Raw genomic sequence first — 14,677 nt, forward strand, 5'->3', positions numbered from 1 at the left:
TGGCTAACTGAAAAGATGCAAAAGAAAATATGTAGGTACCATGTACCGACCCTTTCATTTTTAGCAATTTTTGCGGCTACACTTTGGTGGATTTAGTGGCTTAGAAACGACATTCTTTTTGCTAATAACAAGATTAGAAAGGAGGATGTGTTTGATCTTATTAGACTTTTTCCGTTTTATTGGCTTAAAAGTAGGAGTAAATTTTTTCCTTCTTGGAACTCTTGGTTATGTAACCCATTGTAATTTGTGTTTCTTTTCTAGCTCCTTGCTTTGTAAAATCAGCCGTTCAAAAAAAAAAGAGTTAGATTAGCACGTTTTCCCTATGTATTTTTTTGTCTGTTGCGTACTTTTTGTGATGTTTTGTAAGCGTCATCAAATTATGTGCTTAATTTTGGTACTTTGGACTAAACATGTCCGACTACATAATAGAGGGATTAGTTTTATAGTTTAGTGAAAGTACGAAGGTCAAAAGCATTTTTATTTGACTTTGTATTATGAAATGGTTGGACGGTCCCTTTCTTACTAGATTTTTATACACGGTTTGGCTTTAGTGTTTACATTTAAGCTTCCTTCCATAACCATTTTAGCAACACCGCATCTTGGGGTTGTACTGTACTACTGACGAAGATTGGTTGTATAATCAAGTAATGCGTGAGGGATTTTAGGTACAACCCCATTAAGAGTGGTATGATTGGGTGTTTTTTCGGTTAGCTACCCTTGAAGACTTGGTGCTATTTTTACACAACATATTTTAAATTATTGACGCGTAGTTGTATTATTTTTTATTATAAAAAACTTAATGAAATTAACGTGTTTAATATTCATTATATGTGTGACATGTTATTAATCATCCTGAATATGATATTTGTTTATGATGTATGCCGTTTTAGTGTTGCACACATACGCTAACTTGTGTTCAACTTAAATAATACGGAGTACTTTTTTAACTTTATATTCAGTGACAGATTTAGAAATCATAGTTATTGGAAAAGAATTTATATTATTCAATACAATGTCAGATTCACAAAAATTTATTCTCGTGGATTGATGATTTAAGTGTGATTGCAGATTCAAAGAACAAAATTTTGGTGATCTTTGCGACCACGCTTTGGACTTTATGGAAGCTTCGGAATAGTGTTTTGTTTGGGCCTTCTCCTATCCGGAAAAATGAGCTCTTTGATTTCATTCGTGATATGTCATTAATTGGTATTGTAATAGAGGTCGCAAGCGTATTAGTTGGAACGTGTGGCTTCAAAAGCCGTTGTAAATCTGTATTCTTTTTTATCCCCTAGCGTATAGCTTGGGGTTATCTAATAAATATTTCTGCTGTTTCAAAAAAAAAAAAAAAAAGTTTATTTGTACAGGGGCAAAAAACTTGCTAAATATTTTGGACATAAAAAGTTACTAGGCAATGTTAACCCATTAGTAAATTCTCAATATACATCAATTAATAACATAATAACCTTAAAAATCACACTCGTCGTTAAAATAATGTTCTCTCATATAAAAATTTAAGATATTAATTTATAAACTTAAGAGGAAATAACATTTTATTTTTCTAACTATTGATGTAGTCAAAACCTTTATTTTTTTATATGTTCACAAGTAAGAATAAAAATTAGAAAAGCGATAAAGAAGAACTAAATTCAATTAATTTATATTATATATAAAAATTAATATTAAAGTCAAAATACAATTATTATTTATATATATACTTTAGCTATAAAGTACTTCGTAAAATATTACTCCCTATTAGAGTAATAGTTACCACTGTTGCAAAAGACCCCGTCTCGAGCCGTTGCGACGCCCGTTGCGATGGTTTGTTGACTAGCCCGTCCCGTCTCGAAGAAAACATCTAATATGACAGTCAACGGTCAAAATTCAGGTCAAAGTTGAGAAAAATTGGGTCAAAGTCGGTCAAAATTCATAAAGGTCAGAAACTCAGTAAAATCAGTCAAATTTGTTGTATTTTACTTTGAACTTTTTGTATTAAATTAATGCTGATAGTGATTATCGATACAAATTAATCAATTAAAGTTTTTGGCTTTAAAATACGTATACATATACATATATACATTTATTTATTTATTTATTTTTTGAATGGCAAGTAGCAATTTTATTAAAACCTCTAGTAAGTCACTGGAGGCAAAAGAAAAATACAATGAGTAAGTTACAAAGGCATCAATAGCCAATTATTCCAATTCACATTATCTTTACTTCTATGAACTACTCATAGAAAATACGTACTTCGAAGCAAATCAAAAAGCTCTCCTTGTCTAATGTTCTCGTCCCCAAAGACTATACCGTTTCGAAAACACCAAATGAGCCATAAAAGAGCAGCAACAATAGAATATAAACGAATCTTGGAACGACTAGGCTTAGCCCTATTGTCAAACCAATGAATCCAATTACTCCAACTTGTAAACTCGGGAAGCCTAATGTTGCACCAGACTCTAATTCTCCTCCAAAAACTTTTCCCTAATTCGCAGCAAAAGAACAGATGCGACGATGATTCCTGTTCAATGTTACAAATCGGACAATCAACATTCTGTATAGCTATACCACGATGAACAATGTTATTACGAGTAGCCAACCAATCACGAGCAATTCTCCACAGGAATATGTTTATCTTGATCGGTAATTCTTTGACCCATCTCGTTTTTATATCCACTGTAGGTAATAGACGATTATCGATAAATTGTCGTGTGATACTAACTTTGTAATTGCTTATATTACCGATCGGCCAACTGAATAATTCATAATCTATTATTAAACGAACATCAACTAACATGCTCTTTAGGTTTTCTAAACTTACTTCATTCCTTCCTCCAATGTTGTTTCTATGCCAGTTCCAAACCCACGAACCAATGGCGTATTTATCATAAATCATACAATTTTTATCACTTGCCAGATGATATAATGTGTTATACTGTTTGCACAAGGGACCTCCATTTCACCAACTATCTTCCCAAAACATAGTTTTTGACCCCATTTGGGCTTTACTAACAATGGGATTAGCAGGGATCAAATTGGCTTGTTAACTTTTCACATATGCTTTAACTATGTTTGTCCAGATACTGCATTTGTAGTTAACAACGGTGTTAATTGCAGCCCTTTTTCCATAAATAGATAATAATACTTGTCTTCAAAGTTGAGTATCCTATGTGAAAAACCTCCATATCTATTTAAACATCAAAGCTAAGTTAAATGCTTCTAAACAACCAACATTCAAGCCTCCCTTTTCAAAAGATGATAATATCGAGTCCCATTTAATCCATGGCATTTTCTTGGCCTCTTCATCACTACCCCAAAAAAATGATCCTCTTAAACTTTCGAGTTGCTGAATCACCTTCTTAGGACATTTAAAAAACAGAAAGATAATGAATTCCAATACTCCCAAGGACAGATTTTATCAAACTTAAACGACCTCCATAAGATAACATTCTTGCTTTCCATAATGATAACCTTTTCTTAAATTTATCCATTAAAGGAGTCCAACTAGATAACAAATTCATGTTGGGTCTTAAAGGTAAACCAAGATATGTAAAAGGAATCGAGCCCGTTGTACAACCTGAATGTGCCACCATTTCAACCATTTCTTGATTATTAACGTTTATCCCGAAAACATTTGATTTGGAGACGTTTATTTTCAAACCAGAAGCTAAGAAAAAAATATTAAAAAATCGTTTAATATCATTCATTTCTTGTTGATCCCACTCCGAGACAATCAACACATCATCAGCATAGAATAAATGTGAAATGTTGACATTTTCATCACCTACTTTGACACCTTTTATAACATTAGAATCAACAGCTTTTTTGATATCCAAGTGTAGTCGATCCATAATTATCAAAAAAAGGAAAGAACTTAATGGATCGCCTTGACGTAAACCTCGTTGAAGTTCGAATTCCTTTGTCGGGCTCCCATTTATCAAAATAAAGGTACGAAAACAAGATAGGCACATCAAAATCCAATTCCTCCAAACAACACCGAATCCCAACTTGAGTAGCATGTGGTCAAGGTATTTTCAACTGACAGAATCATATGCTTTTTCAAAATGCACCTTTAACATCATTAACTTTTTCGACTTACCTCTGTACCAATTAATAATTTCATTGAGAATCAAAGGATCATCTAGGATTTGGCGATTAACAATGCAGTAGATTGCTCCTTGCTTATCACTTTATCGATGACTGAAGCTAACCTTGTAGCAAGAATTTTAGCCACAATTTTATAATTGTAAGATCCTGAATTTTGTGCGTCAGAAAATGTTCCTAAAAGTGTCAGTAAAAGTGTGCAGCAGAAGTGCCACTAAAAGTCAACGTAACACTTATGCATTTTCAGAATTTACATCAAAATCAGAATCAGTCAACTTCAGTCCCTGAACTTCAGAATCAGAAAAGTTGGTTGCCTTCTCTTTCAGTTATACCGCACGGCGCGCACTTATTTGTGCGGCGTGCAAAATGAGCTGACAGCTAGACACATTTTTTTAGGGGTTTTAAAGGGGCAAAGTGGTCTTTTCACTTTAGGGTCGGGTTTTTGGCCACAAAACTGGTTCCAAGCTTATCTTATCCTCATTTCTTATCCATTCAAACATTCCCAATCTTAGAGATAGAGAGAGAATGGTTTCTAGATAGAAAAATCTTGAGTGGGTGAAGATGGTGGTAATTCTTGCCCAAATTGGAGTGGATCTTGGTTCTTCTTGGTGTGTCTAGGTCTTGGCTTTGTTTTGGTGCTAAGGTAAACCCTGATCCGAATTGTAAGTGTTTATTATTTTGAGTTAGGGTTTGAGTTAGTTGGGGTTATAAACCCCATTCTTGTGAAATTTGGGGGTTTTGTTGTATTGTTAGTGTAAGTGAACCCGATTATTGTGGATTTAGGGTTTTTGTAACACCCCATTTTTCGTAACTTGTTGCATGTGGTGGTGTTCAGGTTCCTAGACGCGAAGTTGGGTTTGTAAAATGATAAAACTTGGGCTGTCATTTGAATTATGAGGTATGTAATCATATCTTTTGACCCCAAATAAAGTTTGAGTTAATGTTTTAGAACCTTACCATTGGAAAGTAGACCTTATTACGTTTCCAACGATATTTGATTCATCAAAAACGGAGTTACGGTTTGAAAGTTACGACCAAAACAAGTTTCACAAAAAATGTTGAAATGGGGGTACAATGCGGTCGCGAGATTTTCAATGCGGCAGCGAGATTTGGTCAGGAATCAGCTATTTTGAGTTGTAATGATCGCGGTCACGACCCCAGACCTTGCGGTCGCGACCCCAGACCTTGCGGTCGCGAGATTCGTCAGACAGGGGCATTTTTAACCCGTTTTAAGGCTTATTTGAGGGGTATTTGGGTCTTTTCACTTGTGAACGGGTTATAGGCTTGGGAACTAATCTAGAGCTCATTACAAACTCATTTCTTATCCACAAAACACTCCCAACATATCCTAGAGATAGAGGGTGATTTTAGAGTGAGAAAGCTTCGATCTAGGAGGAAGAAGGTCGATTCAGGTGAAAGCTCAAGAGTTAAAGTTGTTCACCTCGTTCACGGCTACGTTGTAGTTTTTGTGGTAAGTTTTAACTCCGAATTTCATTGTTAGGTTTGATATTCAAAGTTAGGTTTTGAACTTGATTTGTTGAGAAACCCATTTAAACTTATGAAGTGAGTTTATTGATGCTAGTAATCGGGTTTAATGTTGTTGTTGGTGGATTTTAGGCTGGTTGATAATTTAACCATGTTTAGGACTTGTAAAATGGGTATAATCACTAGTGTTAGTGATTATGAAAGTGTTGGAACCCATTTGGGTGTATTTGGAAGAATAATTTTGAAATGGGTCAAAATTCGGGTTTATGAGTCAAATTGGGAAAGACAAGTATTTATACTTATGTTTTGGTTAAATTGGCATTATAGGACCATTTTCACTTGTGTTAGGTGATTATTGGTTAGTTTGGGCTTTGGTTGTGCTTGGAAGTGCAATTGGGTCAAAATTGCACTAAGTGTCAATTTGGGTTAGTTCGTAATCCACCCTAATTATGTTGTTGTTGTGTGATTGATTATGTATATGATGTAATAGGTACGTTACATTGAAGGTCGCGAGCTTGTTTATCAGGTGAGTGAAATAATTATATATGTATGTATATGGTTTATTTACTTGTGGGATATGGGTTTAAAGTTCGATGTGACGATACCATATCCTTGTGGGTGTTAATGTTTGTTTGATGAGGGTTTAAAGTTCGGTGTTGACGATACCTCATGTATGGATTTAAAGTTCGATGTTGATGATGTCATACCACTATTGTAGTGATGTTTGTTGAGGGTTTAAAGTTCGATGTTGACGATACCTCATACGTGGATTTTAAGTTCGATGTTGACGATACCACGTTAAGTAGGGTGAATGGGTTTTAAGTTCGATGTTGACGATACCATTCGCGGGACTATTAATGAATACTAACAGATGTTGCGAACATCATTGGTTCGTGTGTGGTTTACTATTTACCATTAATATTATTGAGGTTTTGAGCTAATGATGATGCTTGTTGATACGTTTGAAAATTCTATTTTGTATGCAATGATATGCGGGTTTTATGCGTGGATGCAAGTAGGTAAATTGTATATGTATGTGTATAATTATTGCATTCACTAAACATTTTGCTTACCCTCTCGTTGTATATCTTTTTAAGTTCCGGCGTGGACAAGGGCAAGGGTATTCATTTGGATTAGAGACCTCCATCTAGTGGGCTATTGGACGAAATTTTTGGATGCGATCTAGTTGGGTAGTTTAACCCCAAACGTCATGCTCCTATTTTTTTTGGAAATTAAACTTATGGGTCGTTATTACATTTTGAATTGTACTAAATTTTAATACTCGAAGCGTTGTGCGAAACCTTTTATGTCATGGTGGTTGTTTATTAATCGAGTAATGTATTTGAATGTTGTAGAATGTCGTTATTGTTTAAAAAAAAAATTTGTCGTGTTAAAGACGGGTTGGGTCGTTTCAAGTGGTATCAGAGCATGGTCTAAGGGATTTAGGCGACTTGAGATATGTGCCTAGACTTAGACTTTATTGCGTGCGTTTATGCGGGACTTGTAGGATATGGGTCGGACCGGGATTGGTTAGTGCCTAGGCTTAGGTGTACTAACCTTGTGATAATTGTTTTTATTTGTGTTTGCAATCATCAAGCAAGATAGACGTTGTACTAGCGAGTTGATGCGGCGTGCTCGCGTAACAATGACTAGCTACCATTGTTACGGGTTCAAAACGTGTCAAACAAGCGATGTACGACGAACGTTGAGTGAGATGGGGCGGTGTGGTATATATATGTCGTTTCCAATCATTTCGTTGTTTAATCTATTTCCTTTTTATAGAATGAAGATGAGAAACGGGCACGATACCGATAACAGAGGTACGAGCGAAGACTCCGAGTTCACGGCCAAGGTTGAGGCCATTATAAAAAGACATCATGCGGCCTTTCTAGAGGATGTTAAGAAAATGTTCCTAGAGTCGGTGGATGAGCAAGTAACCGATCTAATCAAGGAACAAGTTAATGCTATTTTTCACGGTGATAATGTTGGAAGGCGAGACTTCCACTATAAAAATTTCAAGGATGCTCAACCTCCCACCTTTGATGGTGAACGAGACCCACTAAAGAGCAACCGTTGGATCTCCGATATGGAGGGGCTTTCCGTACTAGTGAATGCCCTCTCGATAAGAAGACGAGGTACGGAAGTAGTATACTAAGGGGTGCTAAGTTGTGGTGGGATGCGAAAATCTGACTTTATGGTGAAGAGCAAAGTATGAGTTTGACGTGGGACGAGTTTAAGGCGGAATTTTTCAAAGAGTACCGAACTTCGTTCGATCTTTTGAGGCTTAAGGATGAGTTGCGTACCTTGAAGCAAGGTTCAATGGATTTGAACACTCTCAAGTCCACTTTCTTATCAAAGACCCAATTTTGTCCGGAGTATGTCGGGAACGATCATATGTTGAAGGAAGACTTCTATCGAACCTTGAATGACAACTACCAAGAAAAGATTAGTAGGAACTTGGTGAAAACTTTTGATAAGTTGTTTGACATGGCTAAGGGCTTTGCGTCGCTCGTTCCGAAAAAGAATGACTTTACTTTTAGCAAAAGAAAGTTCGAAGCTAATAGCTATTCCAACAAGAAGAGTAAAAGTGCGACCGAAAGCGTCAGTAGTGCGAAGATGGGTGGTTCCAGAATATATCCATACTTGTTACAATTATGGGGTACGAGGTCATTTGTCTCGAGATTGTACAAAGCCATCTTCAACAAACAAGCTCACTTGTTTTAATTGTCAAAAAGAAGGGTACCGAAAGTCAGAGTGTCCCGATTTATGGGGTGATCAAGTTAAGAGGCTAGAGAAGGCAGCGGGTACGACTAGGGGGTGAAATTATTTGATAACCAATGATGAAGCCAAACAATCCAATGAAGTTGTCTCAGGTACTTTCATGGTTAATTCTAATCCAGGAAGGATACTATTTGATAGTGGTGCTAATTTATCGTTTGTGTCTCCAAAGTTTGTGCCTAAGCTTAATAAGCCACTAGCTAAGTTAAGTCATCCGGTAGAAGTCGAAATAGTGGATGGTTAGACGGTGCTAGGGATTGATGTGTGTAAAGATTGTAATGTTGTGTTCGGTGCCGAAACCTTTAAAATCGATCTTATCCCGATGACTTTGGGCGAGTTTTATATTATTGTTGGTATGGATTGGCTTGATCATTATAGACCCGATATTGCGTGCCATGAAAAGTTTATTCGTGTGAAGACCCCAAGTGGGGGAGAGTTGATTATTCATGGTAAGAAACGGAGAAGACTTGTGCCATTATGCACTTATGCACGGGCATGTCGCTTCCTTAGTAGTGGTGGCATGACTTTCTTTCCCATGTAGTTGATACTCGTGATGAGCCACCATCCATTCGTGATATTCCGGTGGTTAGTGAATTCGAAGACGTTTTTTTCGGATGAATTACCAGGTGTTTCGGCGGAAAGACAAGTTTTCGCATTGAGTTGATTCTGGGGGCTACTCCCATTGCTAAAACTCCTTATCGTTTAGCGCCAACGAAAATGCAAGAGTTGTTGAATGAAACCTAAAAGTTGCTTGAAAAGGGTTTCACCGACCAAGTGCTTCACCATGGGGTGCTCCGATTTTATTCGTGAAGAAGAAGGATGGTAGCATGCGAATGTGCATCGATTATCGGGAGTTGAACAAAGTGACGATCAAGAATCGTTATCCATTGCCTCGGATTGATGATTTATTTGATCAACTCCAAGGCGCGACTTATTTTTCTAAGATTGACTTACGGTCCGGTTATCACCAAATGCGGGTCTGTGAGGAAGATATTGAGAAAAAGGCCTTTCGAACTCGTTACGGGCATTTTGAATTTGTAGTTATGTCTTTCGGTCTTACGAATGCACTGGCTCCATTCATGGATCTCATGAACCGAGTGTGCCAACCTATGTTGGACAAGTCGATAATTGTGTTCATTGACGACATACTTGTCTATTCTAAGAGTATGAAGGAACATGAATAACCATTTGCGCGAAGTGTTAAGGACGTTGCGAAAGGAGAAGTTGTATGCTAAATTCTCCAAGTGTGAATTTTGGCTAAGGGAAGTGCAATTCCTTGGCAATATTGTGAATAAAGGAGGTATTCAAGTGGATCCGGGGAAGATAGAGGCGGTAAAGGGTTGGGAACAACCGACTACACCAACGGAAATCCGAAGTTTTCTCGGATTGGCCAGTTACTATCGTCGGTTTATCCAAGACTTTTCTAAGATCGCTTCTCCATTGACAAAGTTGACAAGGAAGAACGCGAGATTTAATTGGAAAAATGAGCAAGAAATTGCTTTCCAATTGTTGAAAGAGAAATTGTGTCAAGCTCCGGTTTTGATGTTACTGGAAGGTGTAGAAGATATGACGGTTTATTGTGATGCCTCATTCAATGGGCTCGGGTGTGTTCTAATGCAACGGGGTAAAGTCATCGCTTATGCCTCTAGACAATTAAAGGAACACGAAAAGAGATATCCGACTCATGACCTTGAATTGACGGCGGCGGTTCATGCGTTAAAAATTTGGCGCCACTACTTGTATTGTGTTAAGTGTACGATTTATTCGGATCATAAGAGCTTGAAACATCTCTTTGATCAACGAGATTTGAACAATCGTCAACGTAGATGGATCGATTTATTGAAAGATTACGATTGTGAGATACTTTACCATCCGAATAAGGTGAATGTGGTTGCGGATGCGTTGAGTCGAAAGAGTCAATATCCAGCAATACGAGTGGGATCATTATGCATGACCATTACTAACGATTTTCTTGTAAAGCTTGGTGAGATAAAAATTGAAGCGTTTATTAACAACAAGCGTGAAGAGCGAATCATGGGGCAAACGGAGTCTATCACCTTAGGCTCACATGGTTTGTTGTCCTTTCAAGGACGAGTGTGGGTGCCTAAGATGGGCGATTACCAACAAGTGCTACTTGATGAAGCATATAAGTCAAAGTATTCCATTCATCCGGGTGTGACAAAGATGTATCTTGATTTGAAGAAAGATTATTGGTGGCCCGGAATGAAACGTGTCGTGGTTAAGTATGTTGAACAATGCGTTACGTGTTTGCAAGTTAAGGCCGAACACCAAAAGCCGTGTAGTATGTTACAACCGTTAGAAATCACGAAATGGAAATGGGAACACATTACCATGGATTTCATTACAAAGTTACCAAAGACGGCGAGAACTCAATTTGATACGATTTGGGTGATAGTTGATCGGTTGACGAAAAGTGCATTGTTTCTTCCCATTCGAGAGACGATATCGTCGGAGACTTTGTCAAAGTTGTTTATCAAAGAAGTGATATCGAGGCAAGGGGTTCCTATATCTATTGTTTCGGATCGGGATACTCGTTTCACATCACGATTTTGGAACAAGTTTCATGAAGATATGGGTACACAATTGAAGATGAGCAAGGCGTATTGATGTTAAAGTTAAGGGGTATAAAATACTATTAAATTTTAGCAGGAAAAACTATTAAATACGATACAATTTTACACAAGATATTTATTTATTTATAGAATGGATATACTTAAACCTTGCTACAACACTTATAGGCAGTGTACCTAATCGTACAGTAGTGTATTTTTTAGTAAGTCCGGTTCGTTCCACAGGGAAAAATCTTTAACCAAAGCTTAACGCTATATTAGTTTTATTTTATAAAAATACAAATATATATATATATATATATATATATATATATATATATATATATATATATATATATATATATATATATATATATATATATATATATATATATATATATATATATATAAGTAATATTATTATTATAAAGGGGGGTTTTTACCGTTTAATGACCAGTTTGTCGATTTTAAAACTTTAGTCGCAGTTAAAACCTAATGTAAAATATTAAATAAATAAAAGACAAGACTTAATTTAAAGCATAAAGTAAATAACGATAATAAAATTGCGATTAATAAAAGTGCGATGAAATAAAATACAATAATTAAAAAGTACATTAATTAAAAGTGCAATTAAATACAATGACAATAAATAAAAGTGCGATAATTAGAAGTGCAATTAAATATAAAATAAAGGAAATTAAATATGAAATAAAATAATTATGCTTATTTAAACTTCCGTAATCATGATGTTTGACGTGTTGATTTTAGTTTTATGCCCATGGGTTAATTGTCCTTTGTCCTGGATTATTCAATATGTCCGTCTGGTTTTTGTCCATAACAGTCCATCGGTCATAAATTTAAGGTGCGAGTGTCCTCGTCAAATTATCCTTATACCCGAAGTCAAATATTCCAACTAATTGGGGACTTAAACTGTAACAAGGTTTTATTACTTTGTTTAATAATTACACCAGGATATCGACTGCGTGTAACCCAAAGTTTTAATACTTTGTTATCAATTATGCCAAGTGTCCTTGTACATAATTTCACCCCTGTTTTAATAATTCTAGTGACTATTAATCCATTCCCGTGTCCGGTTAAATGAACGATTATTCGTACATATAAATATCCCGCCCATCGTATCCGATCGAGTGTATATGGTTATTTATAGGGTCGTCCAATTGTAAATCTTTATATTAAAATTAACAAACTATAATTTAGTTAAACAAATATAATGCACATTAATAGCCCATAGTCTAATTTCCACAAGTGTCGTTCTTTTGTCCAAACCCCAATTATGGTACAAAGCCCAATTACCCAATTTTAGATATTTTTAGCCCAACATCATGATTACTTCGTTTTAAATAAGCATAATAATAACTTAGCTACGCGACATTAATGTAAAAAGGTTGAACATAACTTACAATGATTAAAAATAGCGTAGCGTTACACGGACATAATTTCGACTAACACCTTTACAACATTCGCTAACATACCCTTATTATTAGAAATTAAAATTAAAATTAAAATTAAAATATAAATTATATATATATATATATATATATATATATATATATATATATATATATATATATTTGCGTATATAGATAGAGAGGATGGATATATGGATATTTAAAACTCGTCGAATGCGTTGGCTTTTATAGGCAGTTTCAGAATTGGGGACTCCGCGAGTCGCGGCCTTTTTTCACTACAAACTCCGCAAGTCGTGGAGTTCGTAAAACCAGCTCACACAAGTTTGTCTTTTAATTTGCCGACGGTATTTAAATATAAATATAATATATAAATAATTTTTAAGAATTATTTAAATATTATATTATATTTATGTGCATAGTTGACTCGTAATTTTTAGTCCGTTGCGTCGAGCGTTGAGAGTTGACTCTGGTCCCGGTTCTAGATTTTCGAACGTCCTTGCGTACAATTTAATATCTTGTACTTTGCGTTTTGTAACTTGTACTCTTGTCATTTTTAGACGTTTCTTATCAATAATTGGAACCTCTTTGATTGTATTTTATACTTTTGAGCTTTTTGGTCGTTTGCATCTTCAATTCGTCGAATCTATCTTTTGTCTTCACCTTTTATTATTTAAACGAATATCACTTGTAAATAGAACAATTGCAACTAAAAGCTTGTCTTTCTTGAGAAATAATGCTATGAAATATATGTTCGTTTTTAGCATTATCAAATATTCCCACACTTGAGCGTTGCTTGTCCTCAAGCAATATAGTCTTGAAATACTAGAATCACTTCTTTATTTTTCACACTTTGTACATCAGTGATTTCTTTACGGCGGTATAAACAATGGTAGTAACGATGTGGTTTACAGTCCCACATGACTATAAAATTTAGATCCATTAAGGAAATTGGATCTTTATGAAAACATTTGATCTTTTAAAAATTTCATTCTAGCTTTTACCCTAGATAAGTTTTCCGGAATAACCCTTCACCGGTGTTTGCAAATTCTTTTTGTGGGTTTGGTGGGTTTCAGATTTGAAAATTTTAGCTCAAAACTTGCGGTTTTGTGTCACCCACTTGGTAACCTTGTATTGGGAAAGCAACACGTCTAGTTTACTTGCTCCGTATATTACCTTTCGATAAACTACCGTCCGATTGTAAAGGAAAGCGTTGAACAAGCAACTGTTAAGGCAATGTCCCCTGACAAACTTTTAATTATGGTCTATAACGTGTCGGACGCAATTACTATCCTTTGTAGGAGCAATAGTAAAGCTCACCCTTATAATTTTTCTGGTCTGGCACAAGGTCCTGTCTTTGACCATGCTATGCAATCACCGTTCTTACGGTTGACACCCGAATTGGTTCAGGTGACCTAATGAATTCCAGGTGAATTCCTAAGATTTTACGTTCAATGGTAATGAACGCATTGAAAATGGGTTTTTAGAAAACAAATCGGTTTTAATTTGATCAAAATATTTTCTCGTTCAAGCTCGAGTTTAGATATCATTAAATTCCATGAGTTTGTAATTCTCAATCTTTAAGGTCAATCTCTAGGATTGAGTAATATCAGTCTTAAAAGCTGATTTTTGATCTTTAAGGAGATTATCCTTTCTGGGGATCTGATTCATTAGTCTTATCAAGCTAATTTGCACGGCGTCCTCCCCATTTTACAAGACAGATCCTCTCATAGTTAGGATAAGTCTGACCACTTGGCGACCCTGTTTTATGCTGAGGTCCGTGGATTTCCTGCTGATTTTAGAGATGACTTTTCTAGGTTTTTCGTCAACCTACAGCTGGTCTGGACGACAACTTCATGACCTAAATCAAGAAGCGCGTTTCTTTTTCGGAAAACTTTACTTCCTTTTAATGATGGAATTGATTCATCGTGTAGATCCATCTTTTCTTTTCTTTCATTGGGTAAAACAGTTAATTATCATCCAAAACAAAAGTATTTTCAATTATTTGTACAAAAATATGTGACATATGTTTAAAATAACTTGGTAAATTTTCTCACACTTGGATTTTATTTTCCTTTTTATTGTCCTCTATTCCATTTTAAATGAAATCTAACATTTTGGTTTGTTTCTCAATTTATGTCCTTTCCGAGGTAACAATAATTTCGGTGTTAACACCTAGTTTTATCGTTCATAAATATGTATAAACATGATTTTGAGTTCATTTAATTGAAAATTTTGAAAATTTTTACTAGAATTGGGTAGTCAGTATATAAGACTAGGGCTGTTCTTTATTATCAGAGAGCACTAGATTCTAATACA

The sequence above is a fragment of the Rutidosis leptorrhynchoides genome, chromosome 5 (genome assembly GCF_046630445.1).
Source record: "Rutidosis leptorrhynchoides isolate AG116_Rl617_1_P2 chromosome 5, CSIRO_AGI_Rlap_v1, whole genome shotgun sequence".
Classification (NCBI taxonomy): Eukaryota; Viridiplantae; Streptophyta; class Magnoliopsida; order Asterales; family Asteraceae; genus Rutidosis; species Rutidosis leptorrhynchoides.